Raw genomic sequence first — 17,242 nt, forward strand, 5'->3', positions numbered from 1 at the left:
CACAGACACACGAAGATCATTGAAGACAAGTGTGGGACAGAAGGGAGACAGTTTCGGGGGGGGGGGGAGGTGGGCGCCACCAGCTGAGGTGGCGGGACAGGCCTCTCTGAGGAGTGACTGGGGAGGCAGCATCTAGGCAGCCAGTGCAAGTCCTTTAAGCAGAGAAGCAGTGTGGCTGGAACCAGGGGGATCGGGGAGCTGGGGGGTGGAGGGGCAGGCAGCAGAAGGAAAACAGGCGATTTCACACAGGGTCTTACAAGTCCTTATGCAGGTCTATTCGTTACAGCTGGAAAGGCTGTAAGCAGGATGCCCACACCAGTGATCTGATAGACATTTGTATGTTTTTAAATAATTTTAAAAATTTTATTTATTTTGAGATAACATGAGCCGGGGGTGGGAGGTCAGAGAGAAAGGGAGAGAGAGAATCCAAAGCTGAAATCAAGAGTCAGGTGCTTAACGGACTGAGCCACCCAGGCACCCCTCTGATTAGCATTTTTAAAAAAGAGCATCCTGGGGCGCCTGGGTGGCTCAGTGGGTTGGGTGTCCGTCTTTGGCTCGGGTCATGATCTTGCGGTCTGTGAGTTCGAGCCCCGTGTCGGGCTCTGTGCTGACAGTTCAGAGCCTGGAGCCTGCTTCGGATTCTGTGTCTCCCTCTCTCTGCCCCTCCCCCGCTCAAGCTCTGTCTCTCTCTCTCTCAAAAATAAATAAACATTAAAAAAAAAAGAAAAAAAAAAAGAAAAAGAAGTAAATAAACATTAAAAAGAAAAAAAAGAGCATCCTGGCTGTCCTGTGGAAAAGGGGTGGTGGCTAAGAGTGGAGGCCAGTTAGGAGAGTTTCGTAGTCCCCACGCGTGGTGGGGGTTGGCCTGGACCAGGGGCAGGGCCCTGGAGGTGCAGAGAAAGTGGGGGGCTGGATCTGGGATAGGGTGGTGGGCTGGAGTTGGGCGCACACAGCTATAGCCACATTTCCCAGCCTCCTTTGCACTTAGAACTGCCGCCAATGGAATGTGGGCAGAAGTGACCCCTCCCCGTGCCGCACTCCACCTCTCTTCCCCCACCTGCAGGCTGAATGCAGAGAGGCAAAGGCTTTAGGAGAGAGCACAGCCGCAGGGTGGAAGGGGACTGGGTGCCTGACTACGCAGCCCAAGGCTGCCCCACGCCAGGAGCACCTGTTCTGAACTTCTGTTGCATTAAGGCCCTGAGCTGTGGGGCCAGCCTGTTACTGCAGCTGGTGTTACCCTGACGCACGGAACAGCAGCACCTGCCGACGGGCTGGATATGGAGGGCAAGGGGGCGCTCCGGATGACCCCTGGGTCTTTCGCCTGACCGGCTGGGTGCTCGGAGAGCCTTCCGTTGACCTCACTCCCTAGGAATCCACTCCTGCCGCCCAGCGCTGAGGTGAGACCCATTCATTTCACTCTGAAATGGGTGGGTCTTCGTGGAGATTCTGGGCGAGCACGGGCAGCCTCTCTTGCAGGTGTCCAGGGCATCTGCATGGCCTGGTCTCTGCTGCAGCCTTGGCATGCATCCCCTGTCCCCCCCACCCCCCATCTCTACTCCAGCAGCCCCTTTGCGGTTTTTTGTTGGTTTCAGGCACACAGAACTTTCAGTTCCTTGCACAAACTCTTGCTTTGCTTGAAACGGTCTTCTCTCCATTACACTCAGCAGCCCACATGTATCGAATGCCTGCCGGGGGCCAGACCCCGGGTGAAGCGCTTGGCAAGTATTCATGCATATCGTCATCGCGATCTCCTACGCCGTAGGCCTGGATGGCCGATGCCCTGTTCAGCCTCAGCTCCCAGTTCATTGGACATCTCCTTCCCTGACCCCTCCGCGGGCGGCCTTCTCTGTGCCGCCAGAGGCCTCTGAGTTCCTGCCGTCTTCCCTTCTTTCCAGTGCATTGGGATCCTCACATTCCATATCTATGCTCCCCCTGAGGACAGGAATCCTACCTTGGTCCCCTCTCTGTCCTCAGCACCCGGATCTGGCACAGCGCACACCTGGTGGCTGCGGACGGAGGAGCCACAGCCGCCTGCAGAAGTTAAGAGCATGCACTCTGCACCGTGACTGCCTGGGTTCATATCCCAGTTCTGCTGCTTACCAGTGTGTGGACCTGGGATGCCTCAGTCTCCCCACCCCCAGTAAAAGGGGTTTGGAAAAGCTCCTATCTCATAAGGTGCTGTGCTCGACAGAATGGCCCCCCAAAGATGCACACATTCTTTCCCTGGCACCTGTAAATAGGTTAGGGTACGTGGCAGAGAGGAGGGGGGCGGTTGCAGGTGGAAGGAAGGTTGCTAATCAGCTGACCTGGAGACGGGAGGTGATCCTGGATCCTGGACAGTCTGGGTGAGCCCAGTGTCCTCAAAAGGGTCCCTACACATGGACACGGGAGGCAGAAGAGGGACAACCGTTAGAAGAAATTGGCCTGACGTCGCTGGCTTTGAAGATGGAGAAAGGGGCCACAAGCCAAAGAGAGCAGGTGGCTTCCAGAATCTGGTAAAGGCAAGGAAGCTCCTCCCTAGAACCTCCGGAAGGGAATGCAGTCCTGCCAGCATCTCAGTTTCAGCGCAGTTCATCTGTGTGACCCGGGTAGCCCTCCACCCTACGGAAGTGGAAGATGGCACGTTGGTGTTGTTCGAGCCGCCACGTCTGTGACCATTTCTGGGAGCAGCAGCAGGGACGGCTTCACTGATGTGAGCATCGAAGGAGCCCATAAGCCGGAGGCACCAAGAGCAGCATCTGCCCCTGAGGACCATCTGGAAGTGTTAGGCACTGCCTCAGACGTCACAAGTGAGCGAACGCCTAGGCCCATAGAGACGTTGTGGCGTGTGCTCTGACTCACTTCTCTTCCTGAGGAGCCAGACCGCGGCTCAGAGACCCAGAAGCAGGATTCTGGCGCTGCAGCCTTATTTGTAGCTTTTCTATTCTTTTTTTATTTTTTATTCAAAAAAAATCTTTAAAAAATTTTTTTTTAGTGTTTATTTATTTTTGAGAGAGAGAGACAGAACATGAGCAGGGGAGGGGCAGAGAGAGGGAGACACAGAATCCTAAGCAGGCTCCAGGCTCTGAGCTGTCAGCCCAGAGCCCGATGCGGGGCTCGAACCCACGAACTGCGAGATCGTGACCTGAGTCGAGTGGGACGCTTAACTGCCTGAGCCACCCAGGCGCCCCTTAAATTTTTTTAAATGTTTATTTATTTTTGAGAGACAGAGTGCGAGCAGGGGAGGGGCAGAGAGAGAGGGAGACACAGAATCCGAAGCAAGCTCCAGAATCTGAGCTGTCAGCACGGCTCGAACTCACGAACTGCGAGATCATGACCTGAGTCGAAACCAAGAATCGGACACTTAACCGACTGAGCCACCCAGGCACCCCTGTAACTTTTTTGATTCCTGCCCAGACTTCAGAGGGGCAAGACCCGGGGCCACAGTCTTGGGGGGATGGGGAAGCACCGTGGATTTACAGCCTGAGAAGGGCCTGAGAAGAACTTTCCGGGGACAATTCACGATCCTAGTCATTGACACAGCTGGAGTCAACGAGGCTTGGGTTCAAATTCCAGCTCTTCCACTTTCCCGGTGGGTGAGTGTGGGTAGAACACTTCTCTGGCCTCGCTTCTCCCATGTGAGAAATGAAAGTGATAATAACGCCCCCTTCATGGGACCGCATCGAGGATTATAGAAGATGTTGTGTGCCATTTTCCAGGTGCCCAGTAGCAGCTCACTGCTTTTCCTCCCTTTTTACAACTGTCTGCCTGCAGATGTCAGGAATTCTTTTTCTGGAAGTGCGTGTGTGTGCCAGGCACATTCTCCCACATTACTGACGGGGCCCTCCCTTTCTAGTGCAGGAAACCATGGCACAGGGAAGGCGCCCTGCTTGTCCCGTCCTCACAGCCAGGCAGGGGCTAAGCCAGGACTCGAACTCGGGGCTGCGCGGTCCCCAAGGTCATGATCCTTCCAATACACCATGGTGCTTCGTCAGGCAAGATGCCACCGGCTTTATCACCCCCCCCCCCCCGCCCCCATTGCCTCTCTGGATTCCACCTTCCTCTTCCGAAGATGGAGCTGAGGAGAACTGGCTGGCCGCCTGCCCCCACCGTCATCGTGAGGACCCTGTGACACCCAGCTGGTTTGTCAGATGTGCCCACTGAGGGTGGGTATTATTGGGGCCATGCTGGAGCTGTCTGGCCCCGCCGGGCAGGTGACTGTGCCCTGTGCTTGGCATTTTTGGTTCAGCAGCTCTATTTTAAGCCAGAGGAGGTTAGAGTTTGTGTGTGTGTATTTCTCAGCTTGCAAAACCGTCAGCTGAGCCATCACCAAAAACAGCAACACTCCGAGGCACCCCCTTCAGCTGCCCCCCCCACCTGCTCCCCTTCTTCCCACTCTGGGAACTTGAGGGGACCCAGTGATTTTCCTCTGTCCCTTCATGCCGGAGTCCCACGCATGGCCCCTCAGTGAGGCCACCGATCTTCCAGAGCCCCAGGGTTGCCAGCTCTGAGGACAACAAGAAGGGTGATCCCAGTCCCCAGCTGGACCCTGGGTGCCTTTCAGAGCACTTCACATCCCTTATGAGTCTAGAGCTTTCTGAAAACTTTGTGAGCCAGGCAGGCCATGCCATTCATGTCAGAGGGAAGACCCAGGATCAGGGAGGGAGAAGGGACTGTCATCCAAGGTGGCACATGGTAGGGCAATAATCCAGAAAGAACAGGAGTTTCTGAGTGAGTCAGATCTCTGTTCTGTCTTCGACAAATGACGTCACCTTTGAGCCTCAGTTTCCTCATCTGTGACATGGGAGTACCAGTAGTTCTGTACTGGTCCCAGCACATGTGAGTACCCCTTACACCCAATTAATGTTGTCTTTTCCTTTTCCACCCCAATTATTCCCCAGGCCTCCTGGGATCTCAAAGGATTGATTTTTATAGTTAGAATATAGTTCAGTAATTTTCCAGAAGCCTGGAGGGCTCAGGCATTTTTCCTGATAAGATCTCTGTCTCTTGTCTCCGTCCTTAAAGAATGGATCATTTGGGCCTCAGGTACCAGCTTCTTGGAGGTGGCAGCTGTGACCTTTCTGCAGCTGGAGGATCATTGAGGGATCTGGGCTGCAAGATGTTAAAAAGCTGCCTCTCGCTAATTTAAAGAAGGTTATAGGTAGGATTTGGGGGTCTTGCAGAATCTTCCAGGCACTGGTTCGAGGGGCCCAGAGAGATGGAACCTACCGGAAACACCATAGCTGTACCCAGTGTGTGTTGGGGGGGGGGGGCACCATTGTCCCTAGGCTGATGGAGATACTGGTCAGGGGACAAGTGGCAGCTGAGCATGACCCTGTCCCTGACTGTCGGGACCCGCCAGAGCTGCTCAAAGGACTCCTGACACGGAGTCCGCGGCCATTCGGTCTGAGCCATTGGGAGTTTGGGCTAGTGGAGATATTAAAACTTTTGTTCTGGTTAATAATTAAAAAAACTAACTGACGGGGGTGGGACACTGCCTGGCTCAGTCAGTAAAATGCTCAACTCGATGTCAGCTCACGTCACGATCTCATGACTCGTCAGGTCGAGCCCCGCATCGGGCTCTGTGCTGACAGCGCGGAGCCTGCTTGGAATTTTCTGTGTCCATCTCTCTCTGCCCCTCCCCCGCTCTTTCTCTGTCGCTCTCAAAAATAAAAATAAATAAATAAACAGTAAGAAAACTACCTGAAGGGGGAATGGAGAGTTGTGAAACCATTCTGTGTCCTTTAGTGTATGCCTGAGAATTTTCACAATAAAATGGTTTTTCATTTATTATTTTTTTAAAATGTTTATTTCTGTTTGAGAGAGAGAGAGAGAGAGCGGGGGAGGGGCAGAGAGAGAGGGAGACAGAATCGGAAGCAGGCTCCGGGCTCTGAGCTGTCAGCACAGAGCCCGATGCGGGGCTCGAACTCAACTCACAGACCGCGAGATCCTGACCTGAGCCGAAGTCGGCCGCTCAACCGACTGAGCCACCCAGGCGCCCCGCACAGAATTATTTTAAATGATAAACACCTAGAACATTTGCCATTCTTGAGCTGCTAATTGGCTTTTAGCATTGTCCTCCTTACAGCAGCTACAGGATCTATCTTCTGATTTCTGACGGGGGGGGGGGGGGGGGGGGGGGGGGGGGGGGGGTTATTTCAAGCGGAACAAGGATTTGAAGATACTGTGTAGCAACTCAAGTGCAGAATCTCTCTCTCGTGGCAGGTTTTTTCTGGATCTCTTGTCATTGTTTCTTCCACGCCTAAATTGACAGTGTTTTTTAGCAACTCGTCTCTATCGAATTCTCATAAAAACAAATCTCTTCCTTTTTGCACTCATATTTCATCAGTCTGTGGAATATCGTTACAATAACAAGTGTGGCCGGTGCAAACTGGTTTGGGAACAGGCCCAGCAGATTCTTGGCAAACGTGCCATTTGTCTTAGCTCAGGCTGCCAAAACAGAATCCCAGAGATGAGGTGGCTTAAACAGGAAACTTTTATTTCTCACGGTGACAGAGGCTGGAAGTCTGAGATCAGGGGGTCGGCGCGGCTGGTGAAAGTCCTCTTTCTGGTTTACAGATGGCCGTCTTCTTGTTTTCTCCTCGTATGGCAGAGAGGGGAGAGAGGAAGCAAGTTCTCTCCTATTTCTTCCTACAAGGGCACTAATCCCATTCATAAGCGCTCCACACTCTTGACCTTATCTCCGATACTTTCATATTGAGGATTAGGATTTCAACATATGAATTTGGGGACGGGAGGTGCACAGACTTTCAGCCCACAACACCATTCTGTGGGAGGCAGCAGAATGGAATGCTAGGCAGTGGCCCACTAGCTGTGAGCTTTCATTGTGCCTGGGGCAGGAGTGTCGTGTTCCAATGAAATGCAGAGCACTGGTTAACCTGGTGGGCTGATTAAACAGACATTGGTAAAGAAAGCTTCTACCTAGTGTGGAATCATCTCTGAAAGACATCTGCCCAGATGGAGACTACACTTCCCAGCCTCCTTTGCTTCCTAGCGTGACCACATGACTAACCCGCACCAATGGAATGTGGGTGGGCGTGGTGAGTGTCATCTCTAGGTGGGGCCTTTAAGGAGCAGGTGAACTTCTCCACCCTGAGGGCAATCGAGCTGCAGAAGTCTCCCAAGGTCCCAGAGTTTGGTGGAACCATAACCTGTAAGCTACCTGGCTCACCACATGAAGGAACTCCAGCCAGGAACACCTGCTTTGGACTATTACGTGAGTAAGAAATAAACTTCTATTGCATTAAGCGGCTGAATTTGGGGGTTTGCTTGTTATAGCAACTGCCGTTACCCTAATTAATGAACTTACCTTATAGGGCTGTTGTGAGGGTTAAATTCGATGACATACACGTAACAGACTCTTTAAATGGGGCTTCTGTTGCCTCCTATTTCCACTTAAAACCACAAGGTGCTAGATACCCCCTATTTCCAAAAAGCCACGAGACACATGTCTGTAGGACCTTCTTAGGGACATCATACCAGGTTTTCTCCTACCCCATCCCCACCCCTCAGCCTCCATAAGCAGAAGATTAGAATATGAGAATGATTTTCTAGAACAGGGAGAAACGACATGCCTTTTCTTCTCTGCTTTCTTGGGGAAAGAACAAAGGGATACTCCCCTTGTCCTCATAGATCCTGCTTGTAGAGACTTGGGGTTCCTGCCAGAAGCGGTGAGTGGTATCTGATTCTCCAACTGCTTGCACATCTGCCCGCAGAGTCTGAGCTGGAAGAAAGTGGTTCAAGAGAGATGGCAGGGCGGAGGGCATCCCGCACCCCCAGCCATTTGGCCATGCAAGGATGGGAGAGCTTCCCGTGAGCTGAGTAGGTGCTGGGCCATCTGCTCAGTATCCTGCCCAAAAGGGATGATCGTTTTGCTTTCCAGGAAAGAGGACTCTGGCAGAAAGAGGCTATGAAGTGTACTTCTGGGGACAGGGTCTCAGAGAGGTCCATGGGTCCTAGATTTCCCTGAATAAGCTACTCACGTGGCCCAAGGATACCAGCCTTCGGACACTGGACACACAGAAGGAATCCATCCCCCTGAGATGATCTCAAGCAACACCAGCTTGATTTTTGCCCCCTTTCCTGTACTGCTCCCTCCAGGCCTCGCAACAGGAGAAGCTAGAACTTAGAAGGGGTGGGGTGGGAAAGGTGTTAAAGGGACCCTCACACTGCTTTCAGTGCTGCAGAGATTAAAAGCAAGATTCTAGAGCCAGACATTCTGGGTTTGAATCCTGTGTCTATAACTTGCTAGCTGTGTGGCCTCAGGCAAGTTACCTCACCTCTCTGGGCCTTAGTATCTGTCAGATGCTTTTAGTATATGTGCTGCCGAAGCGAGCGCTGTAAGATGCTTTTAATAATAGTACCTACCACCTAGTGTAACAAGGTGCACCTACTTAGGCTACTTAACAGTTTGTTACATTAAATAACAATGCATTCTTGAAGTGAAGGGTCAGTCCTGACTTAGCAGAAGTGTTCAGTAGGATATGATGAGGTATCTCAGCCCGACTAAAAAGCATGGGCAAGGAGAGGTTTGATGCAATGTGTTCAAAGACAACAGCTGAAGAAAAACTAAACCCCGCTTGTGTGTGTCTCCTCGCTAAGTTCGGATTATTCAATAAACCAGTGATGCAGGTCAAGTATTTCCGATCACTTGGGGACACGTTGAAACCCTCAGTACGTATTAAGTATTATTGTTATTCAGACTTCTGCCAGGTCAGGGATCAAATCCTCTGTAAGCTTTATTAGTCTGGAGTGATAAGAATGGCTATTTGTGTGGTCTCCCACTTTTTGGTCTTCGTAAACCACCAAATTACATGAAATTATTTGTGAGTCCGAATAACACCGCCAACTCCCTTTGCAAAGTGAGAACAATGGGGGAAATCCACAAGCGTTATTTATAGGCATCCTCATTTTATAAAAGAATCAATTTCATAACCCCTCAAATTAGAGAGGTCATAAGTTCAGGGTAAAGGCCAGTCCTACAGATGGTATCCATTTAACTTGATGAAGTTCCACTGCCTTGCCCTTATTTTCAGTACCAGTTCACCAGCTGGTGTCTGAAGACCTCAGACATACATTACATAGAGTTTGCAAACCTCTCGAGCTATTGTCTCCTGTCCTCATGGCCGCCCTGTAAGCCTGGGATCATGGTCTGCATTTTCTCCACGAGGCTGTGGAAGTCCAGAAAGGTTGGATGGCCTGTTCAGGTTCACCCAGCTGGCGCAGTAAATCAAGCCTGGCCCCAGAGTCTTGACGTTCCTGGAAAAAATTTGCCTTTTCCTCTGGGTTGCATACGTGTTGCAGGGCTCTCCGCTCTATGTGGTCACCCAAGGACACAGGCCTTTTTTTCGTGGCTCTGTCCTGCCCTAAAGCAGAGACTCTTACCCCGGAGTCAAGGGATCTATGGATGGAATTTAGGGATTTATGGACTTGAGAGGGAAGAGAATTGCATCTTTATTTACACTCACCTCTAGCTGACTCTTAGCACGTCCTTCGATTAGGAACGTGGACAACAAAGTAGCATTAGCTGTACCTACTTGTTGCCGATCGAAGTCACAGGTATTGTCGCATCACGTTGCAGTTAATTGCAGACAATCACCACGTTGAAATGACGGTAATTAGACTCGATCTTGTTTACTGTGTTAAAATGAAGCACATATGTAACTATCTCACTTTTTTTTTTTAATTTTAGTGACCATATTTCAGTAATTTGTTTCCTTTGTAACCCCATATATGTTATTTTATGTATTTAATATTACTAATCGGAGAAGGAGATCATAGATTTTACCAGTATAGGCTTGCAACCCTCTCTTGAGCTTCCCGGGTATAGTCTGAAACCAGCCTCCACTTGAGGAGCACAGGGAGAGACCCAAGAGAGAGATGGGCCACTCCACTACCAGATGGGTTGGTAGGTGGCAGTTTTAATAATGGCAAAGGGAACTCCCATATGAGGCTTGTCCCAGGCAGCAGGAAGATGAATGGATCCCTGCACCTGCCCGCCAAATCTTAAGGGTTCATGAAGGGGGCCCTAACTGGGCTCAGTCACATACACTGTGCGGGTGTTTTCAACACCACATCACCATCTCATGGCTGTGTCCTTGGAGCAGGCTCTGGGAACCGGAAAGGCAAGTGGAACCCACATTCCAAGGGCAGGGGAGAGGCTGAGGAGCCTCTGAGTACTGGGTCCAGCTCAGGGGTCAATCGTTAGTCGTGTCTTTTTGATCGTGGTCCCCAACAAACAGCTATGTGAGGGGACCTAGGCTCACAGAGAACAGTTAAGAACAATGTTCTAGGGGCGCCTGGGTGGCTCAGTCAGTGAAGCGTCTGACTCTTGGTTTCGGCTCAGGTCATGATCTCATGGTTCGTGGGTTCAAGCCCCACACCGGCTCTGTGCTGACGACGCAGAGCCTGCTTGGGATTCTCTTTCTTCCCCTCTCTCTGCCCTTTCCCTGCTTGCTCTCTGTCTCTCAAAATACATACACATGAAAAAAAAAAAAAAAAAAAACCTTGGAGCCCTCTATTGGGTCCTCTGGATGGGACCAGTGGACAAAGGCAAAGAGCAAGTGTGGAGGAATGTAAGTGGGGTGCTTATGATTCAGATCTGAAATCCTATCCCACGGCCAGACTTCAGTCCCCTGGCCAGAAGGTGGGGTCTCTCTCTGGGTGCCCAGGAGGAAGAGAGAGACAGTTTGGAGAACAACCAGCCACCCTCTGCCCCATTGTCATATCACTTATAAGGACTCAAATTTAAGGAGACACTGAGATGCCTGGTCTCGCCAATTTCCATGGGGGGCAGGTGCCGGCCACCAGGGGTCCATCTTGCTCGTCTCATCTGCAGGGTCATCAAGGCTGGTGTTGATGGAGGTGGTGCTGGGGGCAGCTGAGTATGATCTTCTCAGATCCTTCTGTTCTTCCAACATGCTGTCTGCTTTGTGTCCCGAGAACCCACAGTCTGTCGGGGGCTGGTGAAATTAGTACAAAATGTACATCCTTGAAAATATAATTATAGCTCCAATGTATGTAGGGCTTTAGAGTTTGCCAAGCACTTCCATCAGCCTGGACTTCTCTGGTCCTCACCACAGCCCTCAAGCAGGGAAGGGCAAAGATGACCGTGTTCATTACAGTTGAAAACTGGGCTCGGAAAGGAGAATTCAATGCTCAAGGTCACAAACCGGAGGTGGAATCAGGGCTAGAACCCAAGTCTGTCACCATTCAGCAGGCATGTGGTAAATACCTACCGTGTGCCAGGTCCTGTGCTGGCTTCAGGGACACGAGGATGAATCAGAAATCTACTTGGCTTCTAGGGAGCAGAGCCCAACAGAAAAGCCAAGAATAGACTGGTAATTACACTACCATATACAATTATATTTGTCAAGACTCTTTTAATTCAAGTGATAGAAACCCAACTCAGACTGGTTTAAATAGAAACGGAATTTATAGGTTCCCATAACTGAAAGGTTTAGGGAGGTATAACTTCAGGCATGGCTGGACCCAGCAGCTCATACCCTATTGCCTGGCATCTGTCTCTCTTAATTACTTGGCTCTGTGTGACTTCATTTTTCAGTCAGTCTCTTCTCAGGGTGGCAGACGTAGCCTCTGGCAACTGAAAGCTTAGCCAGTGACCATTTGGCTACTTGAGTCAAAATGATGGTAATTGTTCGCCACTGATCCCAGTTGTTCCAGAAACATTCTTGAGGCGTTGCAAGGGATGGCTGACCTGCCTACCTGACCTGTGTGTGCTATTCTGGATGCCGATAAGGTGGGGATGGGGTGGAGCCATAAGACTGAAGGAGCCTGAGTCTCTTAATCATTTTGTGGAGGAGACTATCACCCAGAAGCACCTGTTAGGAGTGTTATGTAACTGAGAAATAGACTTTGGGGTTTAGCTAGTAAGCAGTGATGTGGCAAGGCGGGGTCATGGTGTTGGAGTGGTGTACCCCAGAAGCAGGTGATAAAGGGGTGCATTGTTTTTAAAGACTTTTAAAACTCGTATAAAACTGGCTAAATTTGATCTGCTCTTTATTATCACACATGCCAGTAAATCTAAACATGGTCAGCGGTAAAATAGTCCTTCCTGGGGAGCCTGGGTGGCTCAGTTGGTTGGGCAACCAACTTCAGCTCAGGTCATGATCTTGCGGTTCGTGGGTTCAAGCCCCGTGTCGGGCTCTGCGCTGACAGCTCGGAGCCTGGAGCCTGCTTCGGATTCTGTGTCTCCCCCTCTCTCTGCCCCTCCCCTGCTCACGCTTTGCATCTCTCTGTCTCTCAAAAATAAATAAACGGTAAAAAAAATTATGATGAAGACCCATATGTACACCACAGTGATTAAGGACACATTACAAATATGACTGTTGACAGGAGATTTTAAAATACATGTAGATTTCTTTGGGAGATCGAATTGAGATAGTTGAGAAATCTGAGCGAACGGCCTTGGGGGGACTTCCCATTAGGCCCCCAGACTGGCCACCTGGAGTGAGCGGTGACACAGTGTGGATGCCACGGTTCCCAAACCTTGGGCTTTGAGTGGGGTGCGAGTGGGGCACGGAGCAGGGATCGAGAGAGGACAGGAGGGCAAGGGGATATGAATGGGATGTCTCCAAGCCTGGGGGATGCAGGAGGGTTATCAGGACCTGGAGGTCCAGTCCTTGAAGCGAGGAGAGGGTGAAAGTCAAAGTCAACCGCCGGTGCTTGGCTGCCTGCTGGCTTCAGGGCTGGGGAGAAGCTGCTGAGGCAGCTCATGTTAATGTCCCCTTCTCACCAAGAGTGGATGAAAAGACCTAGCCCAGCGGTGGGATTCAGAACGCTTTTATGAAAGCCAGTGGTGAGGGGCCAGGAGGCAGTGAATAGGCCACAGATAAGAACCAGACCAGTATGATGGGACCACTCACAACTATGTTCATTGGCCAACCTCAGGGTGTCCAAGAGGCCCGGGCTCCTGCCCTTGGGGTCCCCCTGATGTTATAATCAATCAAAGCAGAAGAGGACAAAGTTCTTGAGAATCAGCTAAATCACGACCCTGTTGCTGAGGATGTGGCTGACATCCCAGACCACGTTGTAGCCACGGAGAGGCCTGTGACAGTGAGGCTGCTGGAGCTGCCCCTTGAAGAGGGCACCCAGCCTCTTGTTAGTGGAGCAGCCAACACGTGTGTATGTGTGCGGGAATGATCGGGAAGAGAGGGAGAAATGGGAAGACGTGGGAGTGGAAAGGGGGACTTCCCGGTAAGTCACCCGAGAAGGTGAGAGTGGTGGGAGCCAGGGCACAAGGGGAAGGTTGACCTCAGGTAGACATGGCAGCTGCGACTAATGGAGAATAATCTGGGGGTCATCCAAGTGAAGACGTGGGGGAAAGAGTGCTCCTGGCGGGGGGTGGGGAGCCCAAGCCGTCCAGTGTGGTGGGGCGCAGAGGAGGCGGGAAGACAAAGCAGGACCCCGTGAGTCATGGACGGAGTCTGGACCCAAGCCAGAGGGCAGCTCTGAGCCTCGGAGGGGTTTAAGCAGAGTGACATAACCATAACTGGGCTCCAGAAGCAGCTCCCCGCTGCATAGTCTGGCCACTGGGAGGAGGGAGCTGGATTGTGGACGAGGGACTCGGAGTCGTGGAGGGGGTGGGCCAGATTAAGGTGGGCACCTCTCGCTCAGGGCGGTGCAGGGGTCCTCAGAGGCATCCGTGTAGTGTTTGGAGTCAAGAAAACTGTGGCGCTGGTGCAAACAGTAAAGGATCCCGCTTCTTCCCTGCCTTTGGGCAAGGCCCTTCCGGGCGGAGACGCCCTGCCCGCCCGCCTCCCAGGGCTCCTCCCCGCCGGGCATCTCGGCCGTTCATGCGCGCGAGTGCCACAAGGGGGCAGCAGCGCACCACCGTCCTCTCCCATTTTCCCCTGGAGCCACACTCCTGATTAACCTTACAGTTTTAATGAGGCGGACGACTTATTAAAACACAGACTTCTGGGCCCCGTCTCAAGAGTTTCTGTGAATCTGGAATGGGACACAAGGTATTTGCGTTTCTAACCAGTTCCCAGATGATGCTGATGCTTCTGGTCCGGGGACCCCACTCTGAGAACTACTGAGGTTGAGTGTTGGGTGGGGATGGGGTGAGCTCTGACCCACCCAAACATGGCCACTGGGAAATCACTGCCAACCGGGCAGCCACTCCCATTGGACAACGATGGCGTATTTACTTTTCTAAGCCCCCATTAAATCCCTTTTTCAAAATGCTGAATGAAGGTATATCATTTCATTCATTCAATAAGGACCAAGCCTGGTTCTGTCCTCGGTGTTGTTCTAAGTCCTGGGAATCCAGGAAACAAAGCAGAAAAAATAGGTCCCAGCCAGCACTTGTGGAGTCAGGCAACAAATAATAAATGTTTCAAACAAGTCAGGTAGTGTGTTAAAACATGGTACGTGCTACGTGCATCAGAGGGACGGAACAGGGTGGCTGAGGCAGGTTCTCTGTGAAGTGTTTACTTTGTGAGTCAAACTTGAAAGAAAGTGAGGGGATTAGCCATGGGGAAACTTGGGGGAAGATTATGCCAGGCAAAGGGAACAGCCAGTGCAAAGGTCCTGAGGTGGGAGAATGTCTGGCATGTTCAAGAAACAGCCAGGAGGACCATGAGGTCAGAGCAGCACGAGCAAGGGGGAGAATAATTGAGGATGAGGGCAGACAGGTGACTGGGGCACAGTGAGGGGCGCTGTAGGTTGTGTGGAGGCCTTTAGATGTTCTCAGGTGCAGGAGCGGCGTGGTCTGGCTTGGCTTGAACAGGATCCCTCTGCACACACGGCAAGGAGCAGGGTGGAAGTCAGGAGAGCAAGAAGAGTGTGTGAGGTCATCGGGGCAGAGATGATGGTAGCCCTGGCTGGGGAGCGGTGGAGAGGACAGGGTGGTAAGAGTTTATACACACCAGCAAACCCCATACTTGTCTGTATTTCCATAACTAAATGGCCGGGTCAATGTGATAATCTACTCCTCTGTGCAGCGACTCAAATTCCCGACCTTAACTCATGTCTCTATGTCAGTCTATGATCTTTGATCGTCTTTGATCTCCAGCTGCCTCTGGCCACACTGTCCTAGGTGACCACTGCATCCTCGAACTCAAGGCATCGAGGACACCCCCTCATCTGCCACCTGTAGAGCCTCCACCACTCTCCCGGGTTTCTGTTGGTGGCCCTCCACTCTGCCGCCCTCCAGCCCAAAGCCCAGGGCCATATTGGGTATCTTAGTTCCCCTGCTGCTCACGTGCATCCTTCAAACCAGATCTCACAGGCAATGTCAGGCTCTGCTGATTCTCCATCTGTTCCCTCTTTCCCATGCCCACAGCCACCTGTCCAGGCCTGTGGGCCTCACCCCTGAACACTGCAGCGACTGCTCACAGGGGAGCCTGGTGGCCAGGGGCACGGGCTCTCGAGCAGGATTCTCTGGGTTTGAATCCTGGTTCTGCCCCTGTGAACTTGGGGCTGTTTCCTCAATTTGCCATCTCAGTTTCTCTGTCAGTGAAATGGGCATAATTATACTTCAAATGTTATTATGAGGGTCAAGTGAGAGATTACATAGAAGATGCTTGGAGCAGAGTCTTGTATGTGGTTAGAACTCAATAAATACTAGCTCTTTTAGCATTAATTTTTAAAGTTCATTATTTTGAGAGAGAGAGAGAGAACACAAGCAGGGGAGGAACAGAGAGAGGAGAAGAGAGAGAGAGAATCCCAAGCAGGCTCCACACTGTCAGTGCAGAGCCCGATGCGGGACTCAAACTCACAAACCGTGAGATCATGACCTGAACCAAAATCGAGAGTCCGACACTTAACTGACTGAGCCACCCAGGCGCCCCAGCTCTCTTATTATTTATGCAATAAGTCTTTATTGAGTACTTATTGTATAGAGACCTCCATCTACTGGAAGATAATCGAACCCAGGAAGAAGAGTGCAGACCCCAGCAATTCCACTCTTGAATGTTGATCCAACAGAAGTGTTCATCAATATCCAGCAGAAGACACGGGCTAGAATGACACCCTATTCATAATAGCCCCCATCCGGAAACTACCCATCAGACATAGAACGGGTAGAGAAAATGTAGTCTATTCGTGCAAGGGAATAATACCATAGTGATGAGAAGGAATGCACGATTGTTACCTGCAACGACATGGATATTTAACAAGTATAAATGTAACGGGGCATGGCTGGGCCCAGCACCTCCAGCTGTGGGTTTCAGTGGGGGGTAGTCTGATTTTCACCTGACCTGTGCCCCCAAAATGACCTCCTCTTCTTTACAAACAAAATTCCTAGCCTTTGCCTCATCTCTTTCCCTGACTTGCCAAAGAACCGTGAAGGCAGGACAATAATAATAGCCTGTATTTCGGGTGAACACAGAGGAATTACCGCGACCTAATATGGGAACTCATCAACACAGTGATCCTTTAGGGTGGGTACTGCTCTTTATGCCCATTTTACAGATGAAAAAACTAAAGCACTAAAAGGTCAAGTCAAGAGGATGATAGCTAAAATTGTTATTTCAGGGGCGCCTGGGTGGCTCAGTCGGTTAAGCGTCCGACTTCGGCTCAGGTCGTGATCTCGCGGTCCGTGAGTTCGAGCCCTGCGTCGGGGTCTGTGCTGACCGCTCAGAGCCTGGAGCCTGTTTCAGATTCTGTGTCTCCCTCTCTCTCACCCTCCCCCATTCATGCTCTGTCTCTCTCTGTCTCAAAAATAAATAAACGTTAAAAAAAAATTAAAATTGTTATTTCAGTCTCAGAATACTCAACAACCCTCTGTGTAGAGCGCTGCTGTTCAGCCCACTTTAGAGAAAAGGACCCTGAGGCACAAAGAAGTTAGGTACCCACCTAAGATCATAGCAGGAAACAGCAGAGCTGGGTTGGGCCGGATGGCCAAGCCCACTCTGTGCAGCTCTGTTCACAGCTGCTTGATAGTGAGGTCACAGGCCTTGTAGCCAGATGGCCCAGGGCCCAGCACCACAATCCTAGGACAACCCGTTACTCTGGGTCTCAGTTTACCCATCTCTAAAATGGGAATATCGATAGCGCTTTCCTTTAGGGATGTCCCAAGGGCAACATGCAATTGTGGGTAAAGTGCCCAGAAGCAAGGGCCCCACATGCAGGAATCATTGGACACAGGTCCGTTGTCCTCATCCTCACACTCACTGTTTCTAGGGATATTCTCCGAATTTTCCCCGGCAATGTGTTCAGAGTTTACCCCTGTGGAGCCTGACCCACTGAAATTCTCATCCTGTAAGAGAGCATCAAC

Source organism: Panthera leo, chromosome A3 (genome assembly GCF_018350215.1).
Source record: "Panthera leo isolate Ple1 chromosome A3, P.leo_Ple1_pat1.1, whole genome shotgun sequence".
Lineage (NCBI taxonomy): Eukaryota > Metazoa > Chordata > Mammalia > Carnivora > Felidae > Panthera > Panthera leo.